Source organism: Pelobates fuscus, chromosome 4 (genome assembly GCF_036172605.1).
Source record: "Pelobates fuscus isolate aPelFus1 chromosome 4, aPelFus1.pri, whole genome shotgun sequence".
Taxonomy (NCBI): domain Eukaryota; kingdom Metazoa; phylum Chordata; class Amphibia; order Anura; family Pelobatidae; genus Pelobates; species Pelobates fuscus.
In genome coordinates this window covers 81,647,170-81,664,065 of record NC_086320.1, presented here as the reverse complement: position 1 = coordinate 81,664,065, position 16,896 = coordinate 81,647,170, and the positions used below count along the sequence as shown (strand labels likewise).

General features: G+C 38.8%; 1 protein-coding gene across 2 annotated transcripts in view; it reads left to right on the top strand.

Moving 5' to 3' along the window:
* Positions 1-3,911: 3,911 nt before the first annotated feature.
* The window catches only part of SULF1 (sulfatase 1), a 106,621-nt gene continuing 93,636 nt past the window's right edge, over positions 3,912-16,896 (top strand). For both annotated transcript variants that reach the window (XM_063451339.1, XM_063451340.1), the window contains exon 1: positions 3,912-4,198. The gene's annotated coding sequence lies outside the window, so the exon portion shown is untranslated. The remainder of the gene's footprint in view (positions 4,199-16,896) is intronic.

Here is a 16,896-nt window from a genome sequence, read left to right as displayed (position 1 = left end):
GACCAAGTGGTTGTATCATTTTCACTATTAATACTTTGCTTTATTTTTGTTTTCTCTGTTGCACTAAATGTTAGTTATTAAATGTTAGTGACAGTGGCCCTCCCTCATGCTGCAGGAGCCATATTGCCTTATATATAATGCCATGATTTTATTTAGTTATTTATTTACCAGCTCTTGTTTTGGATAAGGACTGCTTATTTACTATCCCACATCTAACATTAGTGGGCTGGAAGTTAGTTGTGTTTCTTATTTCTTATCATTTAGCATTTTACAGTGAAAGTGACACTACACAGAGCCTGGATATTGTCAATGTATGCATTTATTATTTTCAATTGAATAATGATGGATACAATATAGAGATTTCTTGGGCAGTTCCACACCACTTATTCGATTTGTTTCACTGGCAATTTTTTTCCAACCTCCTCTATCAATGTGTACTTCAAGGCGTTGGTTGGTTGGCTGGCTAAAAGAAGCTGATATGAAGTTGTCCAACAGCAACATTTGTAGATAGAATGTAATAACATTTTTAAATGTATATATTAACCTGAGGACAATAGTATAATATCCTAGGAGAGGCAAATTTCTATTCAGTTTTAAACAAACTTAAAAAAATACTTTTAAGACAATTGCAAACCGTTCATGATAGCAATTAACTGTATGTCAAACTGATTGAAAGTGAGGTTGTTGATGAATGAGGTTGTTGTGCATAAAAGGCTGTGAAATGATAACTCATATGAATCAGTTAGATGTTAGGTGCTCATCACCTAAACAGCTCTCTAAGATAGGTGTAGTCAGAATAAAATGCAATATACAGTGATTTATATATATATATATATATATGTATATATATATATATATATATATACATACACTATAGTGCCACTCCAATGCCTAAGGAAGAGTGATGGTGATATCCCTTAAAGGAACACTATAGCGTTAGGAATACAAATATGTATTCCTAAAACTATAGAGCCCTTGTCACCTAAACGGTGACCAGGGCCCTGTTCTCCGGCAAATAAATGGTTAAAGGAGCACTATAGGGTCAGGAACACAAACATGTATTCCTGATCCTATAGTGTTAAAACCACCATCTAGCCCCCTTGGGCCCCTCATGACTCCATAAATATAGAAAAATCTTACTGTATTCAAGCCTGAAGCTGTAGCTCTGCATGATGTTTGCCTCAGAAAAACAAGCTGTCTGCTGACATCATCAGAAGTGCTGGCCTGATCCAATCACAATGCTTCCCTATAGGATTGGCTGAGACTGACAAGGAGGCAGATCAGGGCAGAGCAACTCAATTCAAACACAGCCCTGGCCAATCAGCATCTCCTCATAGAGATGAATTGAATCAATGCATCTCTATGAGGAAAGTTCAGTGTCTGCATGCAGAGGGAGGAGATACTGAATGTTTGGATGCATTTTAGGCAGCCATGACCCAGGAAGCATCTCTAAAAGCCATCTAAGGAGTGGCCAGTGAAGCTATCACTAGGCTGTAATGTAAACACTGCATTTTCTCTGAAAAGACAGTGTTTACAGCAAAAAGCCTGTAGGTAATGATTCTACTCACCAGAACAAATTCAATAAGCTGTAGTTCTGGTGACTATAGTGTCCCTATAATTAAACATTTATTTGCTTACCTTAATCCAGCGCTCTGCTCCCTCTGCGCTGGTGACCTCTTCTCCATTGATGTCAGCTCCCGAGTGGAGCCAAGTGCGCATGCGCGGCCAGAGGCGCACGCACATTTAAACCAAACCATAGGAGAGCATTACTTGGGGGCTTTCCGATGGGGATTTTTTTTGATGCTGTAGGTCCAGCGTCAAATAAATGCGATTTACTTAGTATAAATCGCGGAAGTGCCTCTAGTGGCTATCAGGGAGACAACCACTAGAGGTTGGATTAACCCTGCAGTGTAAACAGCTGCAGTGTTAAAACTGGGGGGACCTGGCACCTAGACCACTTCATTAAGCTGAAGTAGCCTGGGTGCCTATAGTGGTCCTTTAAAGCATAGAGCTTTAATATATTTTCATATACTTTTGTGTATCCAAACCATGCAAACCATAATAACCGTCTAGAAAAACCGACTGGTGGGAACCATTATTTCTTTCTGCACCACTCAGACAAAATTTGTATCTTGTAATACCTTTTTTTATTGGACTTACACAATTTGGAATAACAGGCTTTTAGGAGATCTCAAGTCTAGAATTTAAAGGTGAGTTGCGATGCTGGGGTTAAAGTGACAGGAGTGCAAATAACACAGGTCTGATTTTGGGTTCTATAAATATATGATTAAGAATGTCAAATCTATCACAGGTAAGTACACTCAAGCAGTGTCACTTTAATGATAATAATTTTATGTTATTATTTAGCCTACTATTTTCCATATTTAAATTTCATATTGTTTCAAATATGTTTTATTACCCCATTTGAACCCATTCAGTATACTATCCTTGGCTTACTCAGACTGGCTAAGAAGTCGCTAAAGGCTGTCAAACTGGTAGCCAGTATTGGTATCTCCTCCTTGAAATCTTTGATTTTCATAGGACTTAGCATTCATTATCATCATGTGAACAAAGTTATTGTTTCTCATAAACTTTAAATTACACTGGCAGATTGGAGCAATTGCTGTGCATGTTTCGAATTTCAATAATGCTTCTCAAGGAGAAAAATTGGATTTGACAAGAGATCACTATGAATGATAATCTCATTGTGAGCATATTGGACTGCACCAAGGAGACTGTCCTAGCATTGGATTTCAGGTGAATTTCAATCAGATATTCTTTTCTTTTTTTTTTTTCTTTTTTTTACAGGATGCAAAATAAACCATGCTAAAAAAATGAACATTCTAATACTAAAATCAAATTAACTTTACTTAACTCACAACTTAAAAAAAAAAAAAAAAAATGTTATAACCTACTTATTTTAACATATTATATAATACCTACTTCAAATTGAAATTTCAACAATTTTTTTTTCATTGTTATTTAATTACAAATGTATGCTACTAAACAAAAGTCCTTTAGATGCTTAGAAGGGTTGCTGGAAAGTGACTGGGGTAGATCCAAGGCTGATCACAGGATTTGATTTATCTGCCTTGTTCACATCACCAAAAAGCATTTAATGTTCCCTAAATGTGTTGCAAAGAGAGAAACAAAGCATATCGACTGCAGGGTCCCTTGTAAAGCACATGACTCTGTGTGTGCAACTTCACAGCTCAGCTAATTGAACAAAAAGGGAGAAGAATCACGACATGAGACTTTTCAGGGAGTTCGATTGAGCATGCTTGTTTAATAGCATTGCATTCTACACTTTACCTTATCTAACACATTCAGACTGGCTCTGCTATTCTAAATAAATCAATGTATCAGACCTCGTGCACAGTACACACTAGACATAAAACGTGACCACATGTAATGAAACACTCAGAATTTACATTGTGCATCATCTACATATCTGAGATTGTTAAAGGTCCTGGGAAAACAGTGTGTGTAGAGGAGGGAGAAGAAGTGGTGAGATTTACAAAGCAGATCTAACATGTCAGTGTAAGCTAGCCTCGCGTTAACCCTACCAGTGCCAAAAGTAAGGAAAGGAGGGAAAGAGAGGAGAGGTTTAAATACCTAAAGTGCTATCATGCGATTTTCCTAGAGATAAAAATATTGTCACTTTTTTTCTGTTTTTTTTTTAACACACAAAGCGTGTCCCTCTCAGGAAATGACCCCCCCTAATAAAGCACTTATTTTAATTTGGCTCTTCTGGTTTGGTAAATCCCACAGTGACGGTCCCAGGGGTTGTAAAAGTAACTCTAGTGGTCATCAGAGATCTGATCACTCCCTCTTACCTTCATCACAGCACCTCCCACCAGCTCTCTTTTTAAAAAGCTGCCCTCTCCAAATCTCAGGTTACTAGTGGGAGAGTTAACAGACCTGCAGCCTGTCTTCCTCATTTTTCCCTCCCTCTCTGCCTGTAGCTTTTCTGAAGACACATCCAGCCCCAGAGATTGGATTGGGTAGCCTTGCCTTGACACAGTGCTGGGAGCTGAGTGCTGGGGACGTGTTTCAACAGATGGTTGGGGTTACACTGTGTCATCACATTGGAGTGGGGATTAAAACAGGCGCTGCTGTGCAGGAGCTGTGTGGTCTACTCCTGCAAGTGTTAGATCCAAGGAGAGAGGAATCCAGATTGCGGCGAGTGTCTGCTCAGGTAGAGTGATACATTGTTACAGTATTGTGCCTGCTAGCTTGCTACACTTGTCAGAGGCTGCTGCCTTATCACTGCACTTATGGTACCTGCTAGATAACGCTCAGCCTAACTTGCTGGCAGTCTGCTCGCTGCAATTCACACTATGTGAGGAGTTAGGACTGTGAAGCTGCACTTTGCACACTTTTTGGAGCATGCACTTACTTTGCCACTCACACAGGCTCCTGCACCCTCTGATGAGTGTTTGTTTGAAAGGACTGTGTGTGTGTTTTTTTTATTGTCATCTCACTGTCTTTTTTGCTGTTTTAGAGTGTTTTGAAAAATATGCTGGCTTAGCTGCTTCTATTGCATAGAGATATTTTAATATATTAGCTGGAAATAGAATTGAAATGTATGTAAGCCACTTGACTTTCTATGTCTAGGCAATTAACTACACTCATTAATTGCATCAGCAACATAATGTTAGATATGTACCAGAGGGGGGTTTTCTTGAAATGCTGAAACTCACACACGTACACTACACACAGAACAGAATCCCTATCCCACGTTTCCAGACTCAATGGAGAATGAGCAGATAATGTGTGTTGCCAGTTCAGAGCCATGAATTAATATCGTCTGTCCCAGGAAGGATCCTATTGCTGTATGTAACTTTAGGAAGAGGGGTGCTGCAGGGAAAATGTACAATCCAGGTCATGTAGGAGCAAGGTGTATTGTCCCTAGAACTAGGTCAAAGTTGATTCATGTACCTTACCTCCCAGATGCAATGAGCAACAACTCCCATCACTCCAGGCAGCATTGCTTAAATTATATTGCTTACAGTCCAAAAACAGGAATGGGACTTCGAGAGATCAGGAATGCACAGATAGTGACAGTGAAATAGGAAACCGGTTATGTGTGGAGATCTGCTAAATTGCCATGGAGCTATCTTGTTTGTTTGTAACACATATTACTTTCCTTTTTCTCATATGTGATGTATCCATTGTATCATTACTTGGATATTATATTTAAATATTTGTCATCTTACTGTAGTTTAATGGATTTGAAGCAAAATGATGTGCGGATTTTGCTATGCACATTTCAGCCTAGAGCTTGCTGAGAGTATTAGGTGTTATGCTGAATTAGCTTTGGAAATGGTCACATTTTGAGTGAGTAATTACATTTTTAGGCTAAACGTGTACAATATAAAAGTACTTATTAAGGATTTGTATTCCTCTTTAACTAAGTAAAAGTGTGTCCTTTACATATGTCACACAGTTAACTGTGGCCCCTAACCCTTGTGGCAAACCATAGTTTGGCAAAGCATCATGGTACATGCAGTTACTTAACAGCATCACTAGCTGTGGGCTACTGTAGCTCTAAGTAGAACATTTCGTGGACAAATCTAAAATAATAGAGTTTTAAAGCGTGCAGGGATTAGAGCCATTTCATTGATGCTTGTTACAGGAGACTGCAGTTTGTTGTGCATACACTTGTGCCTCTATTAATTATCTAGAACAGTGGTTCTCAAGCCAGTCCTCAAGGCCCCCCAACAGTCCAGGATTTATGTATTTTCCTGTTTTATTCCAATGGAGATACTAACAAAACCTGGACTGTTGGTGGGTCTTGAGGACTGGTTTGAGAACCACTGATCTAGAATATTATACAAATAAATCAAGTATATCAGTATTTAAGTGGCAATTAAGAAACGGCACAGGGTTATGCTGCAATCCTTTTATAAGATCTAGAGAATTTTATTTATCAAGTATATTTTTCTTCCAAATAAAGCATTAAATACTGATTAAGATATGTCTGGAGTCATGCCGATAACCATATATATTGAACTTTTTTTTTATTATTTAAAATTAGAAAGTCTGAATGCCAAAACTGAGACTAAAATAGTCAAACTGCTACTGTAGCCCAGTTGGACAATTTTCCCAGATCAGCTTTTTATTTTTTCTAAACTTTGCCATTCACATTTTCATTTGTTACAATTCAGAGTTTAGTGTGTTACCCAACTGTCAGGGTTGCAGCTCTATAGGTGTTTACTGTGCACCTTAACCACGTGTAATGTAGTCGTATAGTTGTCTAATAGAACATACCCACTTTCTTCTGTTTACTTGAAGTCACCGTCTGAGGAGGTCAAAGACCACCGATGGTGAAATCAGCAAGTTGAAATAACCGGAAGCTGTACCTCGCGGGCGGTGCAATCTTCTCCTGGTGGGTCCTCTTCAGGGCCAGGAGCCGACGTCAATGCTGCACTCTTGTGCATGCTCGGAGTAGAGTATTGAGGTCTATGAAGGCTCCTACAAGACTGGGGATTTACACTTCTAGACAGAGGTAGCTCCGCTCAGTGTCTAGAAGTGTCAGACAGCGGAAATATACAGAGACAGAGTACTTTGTCTCTGTATATCTCTTGACTGGATTGGAATTTCAGTGGTTTCCAAAACAGTCAAAATGAGTATTTCATAAAGATTCTATCTTATTAATATATTTCTTTTTTTTTTTGGAGGGGAGTGACAGTGCCACTTTAACTGTGATCGATTACTAATAATGAATAGCTGGGGTTATCCCAAATGATCCATGCCCCAACACAATATAAAATACACTGACTTTATTTTCTGTTTCATTCAGAGTTTACTAAACGAAGCTTAGGATGCTTGCCAACACTAATGATTTTGATTGATATTTAAAAGTGTGTGGTTTTGTCGATTTAATTAAAGAGGAGCAGGCAAATGTTTAAACTGCTTAAAACAGTCTTGACAATAAACATGATCACAGTTAACACACTCTCTGAGATCCCAGAGCAAGGAGAAATGACACACATTTTAACAGAGATTTAATTTTAATTGTCTTAAAGTATAATTAGAAGATTAGGTTATTTCACACTATTCATTTTCTAGACTGTGGGGTTTAAGCTGATTCATTCCTAATGTGAACTTTCAGGTAATATTAAGTGATTTCCTGAAATCCTGCCTACACCAGTTTTTTGTTTTGTTATTTGCAAAGTCAGTTTTATGACTTATGACTTGAAAATTTAAGCCAAGAGAGCCAAGTCAGGAAAATTATCTGCAACTCATCCAAGCTATAGATTTAAAAAAAATATATACAAAAAAAAAAAATAATAATAAAATAAATAAATGTAAAAAAAAAATAAAAAAAAAATATATATATATATATATATTTTTTTTTTAAATCTATAGCTTGGATGAGTTGCAGATAATTTTCCTGACTTGGCTTAAATTTGTCAAGTCATAAGTCATAAAACTGACTTTCCAAATATATATATATATATTTTTTAACTTGTTTTCCGAGCTGGTCACTGTTTAGTTAAAAAAAAACAACAACAAAAAAAACACTACAGTCTTACCATTAAAAAAAAGAAATAAATAAACAACAAAAGAAAGAAAAACACTCTAATTTAGAAATTTGGCATCTTATTTGGTTATTATAAAGTAAGCCTTTTGTGGCCTAAGCTCACCTCATTTGGCACTTACCCAGTAATCGCAAAATATATTAGTTTATTGTTATGTTTTTATGAAGTGCCAACCTATATTCCTATGGATTCTATCCAACCGTTTACAGTATAGTTAGGGAATAAGTAAAGCACCATCTGACTACAAAATATCTACAGGGATTTAAGACAGTGTAGAACAACATTGTTAGCAATGCTGATACATAACTGTAAACACAGTAGCAAATGTTATTTAAGCAACAAAAACACTGACCTTTGGCCTCCCGTAACTGGATTTGCAAGGTACCACGCTGTATTTCTGTTGATTGTGATTTGCTAAAACTGAATTCTAATGCAAGAATGCAAAAGGCATTGTGTGCATCAAAAACAGTACTTTTTCACAATAGCTTGCAAAACGTATGGCAGCAAGCATAAGGTATTAAAGAACAAATGATCAAAGGGTTTACATTTCTATAACAATATACTTTAGTTTTGGAGATCCAAACATCTGATATTTTTGCGGTTTTCAACAAAAGAACATGCATACTTCGCATTCTAGATTTTTAGATAACACATAGGATACAAAACGGTACTCTGGTGTGTGCTATCTAAGTAAATCACTCAACAACGGGATGGAAAATAAAAGGCCACGGAATGAGCAGGATAAGTAGTTTCTTAAATACTGTGACAAACTGTCAAAATGTGTACATGGTTATTTGCTTCACCCTTTCGGGACGAGGGTGCCGTATACTGCTCACACTTTGGGCATTCAAATGGTTTCCATAGGTTTACATTTAAAACAGAAATACTGTGGTTGTATTGTGGTTGGGTAATACACAAAAGTGTGTGTTTGTTTGAATTTCACAGATTCTAGATTCTCAATTTTCCACACTTTGTCTTTAATCAAATTTACAATTAGAACAATCATGCACGCTGGTTGGCTTTGCTATCAGGATTTTGTCAAAGCAATTAAAATTCACTGCAATGAATCATAGGTGACCATAATTTGCAGAAGAAGGACGTATTCATGCCTTTTTAAAAGTGATACAAGGATTGATAATTAAATCACTCATTCAAATAGTGTTAAGGATTGCATTACTGCTTTTTAGGACTATATCTTCATAACAGTTATTTTTCACATTATGTATGTTTAACATACTAAATTCATATACTTACAGCACTTTACAATCTAAATTCAAAACAAACCATCATTAACAAGACAACTATATGAACAGAAAGAAATATATTTTTAAAAGTCTTGGAGATTCTGAAAGAGAATCTTTTTAATCGACAAAAAAAACAAACATTTTGTTACGTAAACTGAGAAATCTCTGTCTGATTTTATGTGGGTTTATGACATGACATTATCATTTGCAATAAACCCTTTAAAATGAATGAATGAGACACAGAGAGGCAGATGGTTTTGAAGAGACCTGTTAGCTGCTGTAACATATAAAGACCCCAGCTAATTATACAATGTACAAAGTTGACTACAGGTGCTCCAGTCAATATATCTTTCTAGCAATAAACAAGACTACTTGAATATTGTCAACCCAAATGAATGCGGTTGGACCACCTTACACACCTGCCTTCATTTCCTTATATTAAGACTAAAAGCTTGTTTAAGTGCAGCCCTCATCACCCTTTGCTCTTCTGCGTTTGAACTTCTGTTATCAAATTGGAGACTTGTATGTTTTGTTCACCTATTGTACCGTGCTATGGATATGCTGGTGGTGGTAGAAATGGTGATTCAAGAATCCAGCTTATTTTTTACAAGGTAGTTTCTCTGATGTATAGAAAAATCTGCAATAAACAATGTTCAATGAGCGTCAGTTCTTTGGGCGAAAGCAGATTGTTAAAGGAACACTGTGTGTTGTGTTAGGAATACAAACATCTATTCTTAACTATATAGTGTCTTAGTCCCCATTTAGACCCAGCCTCCTCCATTCTTTCTGACCTGTAATAAACAGAGAAAAAAGTTTTATTCTTCCAGAGCCAATACTCACTTAGTGCTGCCACCCACTCCTCCATGTATTATGTCATGCTGAAGATGTTGCCCCACGATGATCTCCAATCCAATGGATTTTGGGAGTGTCTAATTAAATGCATAGAGAATCATTGAGTCAAGAAGACAGCCACTTGGGGTGTGTTTAACCCTTTAATCAAAACATTGCCATATCTACTAAATTGTAGTATTTTACACTGAAGTGCTAAAACCACATGGCCACTCCACCCAGACCACTTATTTGAGATGAAGTGGACTGGGTGTCTTTAGTGGTCCTTTCACAAGAAAGGCCCAATAATAGCTAGATTTATTTTAACCAATGAAACAACCGCAAAACACGTAAATAACCAGACGTGTTATAGGGTATATCTGAATAAGAATACATGTACGATTTATGTGAAAGGGCTACAGCAAAAGATGACCATCTGATGGTAGGTTCAAAATTTGGAATGAACCCCAGGAATACATTACTCTGTTCTGTCTTGCATGAGCTGCATAGAATATGGTCATGGGGGTCTCAAACAGATTTGAAGATGGCTGATCTTTATTTACTTCAATAGCCTGCACAGTCCTTGGATCTCAATCCAATACGCTCCCTTTAGAATAAGACAGAATGGTTCCCAGTGTGAATGTGGCCAAATCTGCAGAAAACATGCAACACTTTTATTTATCTTAAATTAAACATTTTTATTTACTAAGGTAAAAATTCAACATTTAAGGTCAAAGAAGCTGAAGTTAAAGCTATTTTAAACCTTACATTTGAAATTCACTTTGAATTCTGACTTTTATAAATAAACCTGTATTATTTTAGCATGCGCCAAATATGATTTAAGAAATGTTTTCCATATCTCGTTGAAACTATGCAATGAAGCATTTAGGTGGTTCTGGAGGTATGAACTGATCCTAACAATATAGACAATAATGTGACCACTGTGTGTACGACCCTGTGAATAGAACACTGAATTATTCCCCAGAGTTCTTATTTTCTTTACACACTTTAAATGTTCACAGTTGAAGAGACCAATCCTATAAATTTCTACATGTGAGATTAAAAAGAAATGAAAGCTAAGATTTATGAGTTGAATAAAAATAACACAGTTACATGAACTTAAAAGAAATGAAGTAATTGTAACCTGCGCAATAAATAGTACAGTTAAATGTCCGTGCCTCTGGGGACAGTTAGCTTGTTGTCAAAAAGTAATTTACTGTTCCAGGTGGTGAACACTCCTGCGAAATATTTATGGTAGATTCAGCATTCCTTGTATGTGCGTCTCTACTGACAGCAATTATAGAGTGTAACTGATGCACACATTAGCAGACACAGGAGTGCTGAGGCTGGTCTGTACTATCGGTGGAATATAATCCAAAAGTATTTTAGAATCACACACAGTTCAAGAATCCAAATATTCCATCAATGAGTATGTAACATGGGATAATCGTACACCAAACAATTTGAACATAATTACCTTTTGTAATAAGAGTTGATATTTGCATTTGACACATGATGCAAGTGCCCCGGGGAGCTGCTTGCTGTGCTGAACAGTAATCTGTCAGAATGAGGTTGCGTGATAACCAATGTCAGGGTGCACTAGTGGCGGCAAAGCAAGGTGCTTCTTACATAGGGTGCCATTTTATTCATCTCCAGTGAGCCGTGCAGCACTAGAGTTTATTTCTACCAGCTCTTTGATGTGCGTGCAGATTCCAGTTGCATAGGGTAAAATTGAGCAAAGTAATAGAAAGTCACTTAATCATCATCATTCTGGCTCTATATCGGCCATACTGATTGCAAAATCCAGGCATTATTCACAATATACAACAATGTCCGGATTTTGCGATTCAGACCCCGAACAGGCCCCAAACGTCGCCGGTCGACTGAAATCCAGACCGAATGCTTCCTTTAAAGAATCTCTCGCTCATTTCAAAGAGATATTGTATTATATGGTTTTATGTCGTTGCTCAGACCATTCTGCAAGCTAAATTCTCTCTTCAAGAATGGTTTAAACTGCTATTCATACATTTGATTATCTCAATGATTAGTCAACAGGTGTTCCATCTACACAGATGTACTTAATTCTGTTACATAGTGCTTCTTTGATAAAGTCTATTGCATACCTCGCAAGTGACCCTATTTAGGAGGGATAGTCCCTATTTTTGTCCGACATCTGTCTATCCCTCTTTTCTTGTCTAATGTTCCTCTTTTCTAGGAGCTCCATATTTTTGGTGTGTCTGAGTGTATAACAGAGCTACTCAGCAATAATACTCCCAGTAATTTACAACTCAGTCAGCATAGGTAAGATACTATGTCCTGGTTCTACATCCAATTTTATTTGCATACATTGTTATTAGTAAATCATCTAACATTTCTGAGAACAGCCCTGCCTTCGGCCACACCTGTGCTCACACACCTAAAGTTAAAGTGTTCCTCTTTGTCTATTTGAAATGTTGGGAGATATGAAACTTACACATAATCTGTCCAAAACCATTTACGGCAATACGAGCTCTAGATTCAGCCTATCATTGTCTTATTTGACACACACCAGAAAGGATTGTACTAAATGGCTCTCTACACAATAATCAGCACAATGAGCCAAGTTACATTTGGTGCTTAGAGAGCCCATATCATATATACATTAAATGTGTCTATATGACGGTTTGGCTATTTCTCAGAATAGTTTACCTGTTGTGATATAGGTAACCATTGCTCACTGTATTGAATTTCTGTTAGACATGGTTGAAGCTTTGCATTGTAAACAGTAATGTATTTATGTTATGAATGCTTGACCTAGAAGAAGTAGGTCATGGATGTCAAGATCACACCTTGAGAGTAAATAATTGATTTGCCACTCTTTTTCTTGTATGGTGTCAGACAGATAACAATGTGAGTATGTGTGTGTCATAGTAAGTTTGAGTTCAATAACCTAACTGGCAATGGAATTTTTAGGAATATCCCTGAATGGTGGGAGATAGTTCCTACCATATAAGGTCTTCCTTTAGAAGGTCTAAGATTCCCATTAACCAGACTTTCTCAGCATTACTCCTTATTGACTACTGTCAGTACAGGCTGAAATAATGTCTATTGTGCATAACATTTGCATACACGTATGAGAGCAATCCTCTGTAAAAATATAGAATGTAAAGTATATAGCAAGATGCTGTGGTTGAAGCTGCAATACATCGAGCAAATTATCCAAGATCTTCACTTGGTCTTACACTGCACCAAATCTTACTGCCAGAAGAAGAAAGTAACCATATAGCATAATTTATAATAACAATATCATATCTGATATAATGTGGGATAGCAATATCATATGTTAATAATAATAAGAGCATAAAAAGATAAAGTGAAATGTTACCACAAATGTGGTTTCTTACAGAACACTGTTCACATAGACAAATCACATAGGACTATGTCCAAAGCAACCTCGCACTTTTCTTCTTTTCATGTGTGGTCTGACTAGGTAATAAAAATAGGAGATGTTGCAAAATTCAGGTTACAGTTCCACATGGATTGTGTCATACTTGCATAGAACTGAAGAAGCTGCTGCAGGGGCCATCCATATGCTGGTCCGTTACTACTTTCACTATAATAGTGCCCATAGGATGGTTGGATCTATGGGTGGATGAACTGACATATATTATAGAATTATATAGTACACAAACATGTAAAAGACTATAGTAAATTCAGCCTTTAAAGGAACACTATAAGGTCAGGAACACAAACGTGTATTCCTGACCTTATGGAGTTAAAAACACTATTTCATCCACAGCCCACCTTTGCCCCCCTTAAATATAGTAAAAACGCATATTTTTTCCAGCGCTGAGCTGGACCATCAGTGCTGGCTCCACCCCCAATCCACATTCTTGGCTCACATCATCAGAATTTATGTCAGCCAATCACAAGACTTTCCCATAGGAAAGCATTGGATTGGCTGAGATTGTCAATTCTGATTATCTTAGCCAAGGAGGCAGGGCAGGGGTGGAGTCAAATGCTGCCCTCGCCAATCAGCATCTCCTCATAGAGATACATTGAATCAATGTATCTCGATGTGGAAAGTTCAGCATCTCCATGCACTCCAGCACTGCCCCATCTGAGGAGTGGCTTCTAGAGGTGGCTACTAGAGGTGCCCAGAGGCTGTAATGTAAACACTACCTTTTCCCCAGTGCAGGCACTGACTATACTCCCCAGAAAACGTACATTAAGCTATAGGCGTTTTGATGACTATAGTGAACCTTTCAGTTTTTCCAAAATACTTTAAATTTTAAATTCACATTCATTGGGTCTTTTTCAAAATTGATTTAAAACACTTTTGTAAATGCATTCTCTTTCTTCTCTACTGGTGAACATGTTTTGGAGGTTTTTTTAATACATATTTTTTCATTTTAAGCATTGAATAATTAGCATATGTGTCCATAGTACTTACATATGTGTGGGTCAGTATTCTGTTGCAATATATTTTATGATGAACACAGCAATATGCGGAAAACAAAATGTAAGATTTATAGAAGAGATGCAAGCTTTCTGAATTTATCATGGAAATAAAAGTCTCAAGATTTTGTGTCCGCCGAGATAGTATAAATGAAAGTGCTTGGAATGTGCAGTTATAAACATTATTTATACAAAGTCAACCATTTATACAAATCTTGAAATAGTACCTAAATGTGCTATAATTATTCTAGGTATCTGAATAATTGATTCATTTAATAGACCAATTACCGTTTTAGTGGCCCAAATAATTTGCTTTTTAAAACCACCGTAATGCACTTAGTCTGGTCCATGAGAACTAGCACATCTGCACACCACCATAATCACAAAGGTTAACTTTGTTTTGAGGAATAACATGATAATAAATAGACTATTCTTGTAAAATTGTTCAGTTTAACTTCATGTTTTGTTCACCAACCATTTTTTTCATATGCTTTAACCTCCAATGCTTTCCTGTGGGAAAGCATTAGATTGGCTTAGATTATCAGGATTGATGATTCCAGAGAAGGCGGCAGAAATACCACATAGAGAGCAGTATGGCTTAGAAGAAAAGATAAGTAGTCATACTTTTTAACCCTTGCGGGGAGGAGGCGATCACCTAAACGGGGACTAGGACACTATAGCAGTAGGTTATGTGCTATAGTGTTTATCTAAGCCATCTTGAACCTATAGTAACTCAAAATCTTTAAATAAAATAGTAATACCTCACTCAGAGGAGCTTGTGAAAGAAATTCTGTAGAATAGATTTCCTTATAGTGTAGATTTATTCAGATGATTAGAACAAGGCATGGCCACCATGATAAATAGTTGTGATAATAATATCAAACAAATCCCTGCACCGGTCATCAAACAAGGGGAGGAGAAACAAAAAAATATTTTTAAACTAAATAAAACTGAGGACGCATTAAGAAAGCTTTCAGTAGTGATGCGAAACGTGTCCAGTTTCATTTAGCGTAAAATGTCACCGCTACTTACCATAGTGGGCATGCCGTGTGTCACAGCTTCTTACCATGGTACGCATGCCATGTGTCACAGCTACTTACCATGGTGGGCATGCCATGTGTCACAGCTACTTACCATGGTGGGCATGCCATGTGTCACCGCTACTTACCATGGTGCGCATGCCATGTGTCACAGCTACTTACCATGGTGGGCATGCCGTGTCCCCCCGCTACTTACCATGGTGGGCATGCCGTGTGTCACCGCTACTTACCATGGTGCGCATGCCATGTGTCACAGCTACTTACCATGGTGGGCATGCCGTGTGTCACCGCTACTTACCATGGTGGGCATGCCATGTGTCACCGCTACTTACCATGGTGGGCATGCTGTGTGTCACAGCTTCTTACCATGGTGCGCATGCCATGTGTCACAGCTACTTACCATGGTGGGCATGCCATGTGTCACCGCTACTTACCATGGTGGGCATGCTGTGTGTCACCGCTACTTACCATGGTGGGCATTCTGTGTGTCACCGCTACTTACCATGGTGGGCATGCTGTGTGTCACCGCTACTTACCATGGTGGGCATGCCATGTGTCACCGCTACTTACCATGGTGGGCATGCCGTGTGTCACCGCTACTTACCATGGTGGGCATGCCATGTGTCACCGCTACTTACCATGGTGGGCATGCCATGTGTCACCGCTACTTACCATGGTGGGCATGCCGTGTGTCACCGCTACTTACCATGGTGGGCATGCCGTGTCCCCCCGCTACTTACCATGGTGGGCATGCCGTGTCCCCCCGCTACTTACCATGGTGGGCATGCCGTGTCCCCCCGCTACTTACCATGGTGGGCATGCCGTGTCCCCCCGCTACTTACCATGGTGCGCATGCCGTGTGTCACCGCTACTTACCATGGTGCGCATGCCATGTGTCACAGCTACTTACCATGGTGGGCATGCCGTGTGTCCCCGCTACTTACCATGGTGGGCATGCCATGTGTCACCGCTACTTACCATGGTGGGCATGCCGTGTCCCCCCGCTACTTACCATGGTGGGCATGCCGTGTCCCCCCGCTACTTACCATGGTGGGCATGCCGTGTCCCCCCGCTACTTACCATGGTGGGCATGCCGTGTCCCCCCGCTACTTACCATGGTGGGCATGCCGTGTCCCCCCGCTACTTACCATGGTGCGCATGCCGTGTGTCACCGCTACTTACCATGGTGCGCATGCCATGTGTCACAGCTACTTACCATGGTGGGCATGCCGTGTGTCCCCGCTACTTACCATGGTGGGCATGCCATGTGTCACCGCTACTTACCATGGTGGGCATGCCATATGTCACCGCTACTTACCATGGTGCGCATGCCATGTGTCACAGCTACTTACCATGGTGCGCATGCCATGTGTCACAGCTACTTACCATGGTGGGCATGCCGTGTGTCACAGCTACTTACCATGGTGGGCATGCCGTGTCCCCCCGCTACTTACCATGGTGGGCATGCCGTGTGTCACCGCTACTTACCATGGTGCACATGCCATGTGTCACAGCTACTTACCATGGTGGACATGACATGTTCTTATCATCTAAATAAATCTGCACTGTAAGGAAATTTGATCTACAGAGTTTATTTCACAAGTTCCTATGAGCGCGCTATTGCTACTTTGTTTTTATGTTTATTAAGGATTGGAGAAACTATGCAGCCAGCACTGAGGACTTTGGGCACATACATTGCCATTGTGGTGTGAGCAGTTATTATATTTTTAAATTTTGATACTGGTACATACATACTGAAATTTGTTTGCATTGGGGTAACGGCACATATTTACATTTGTT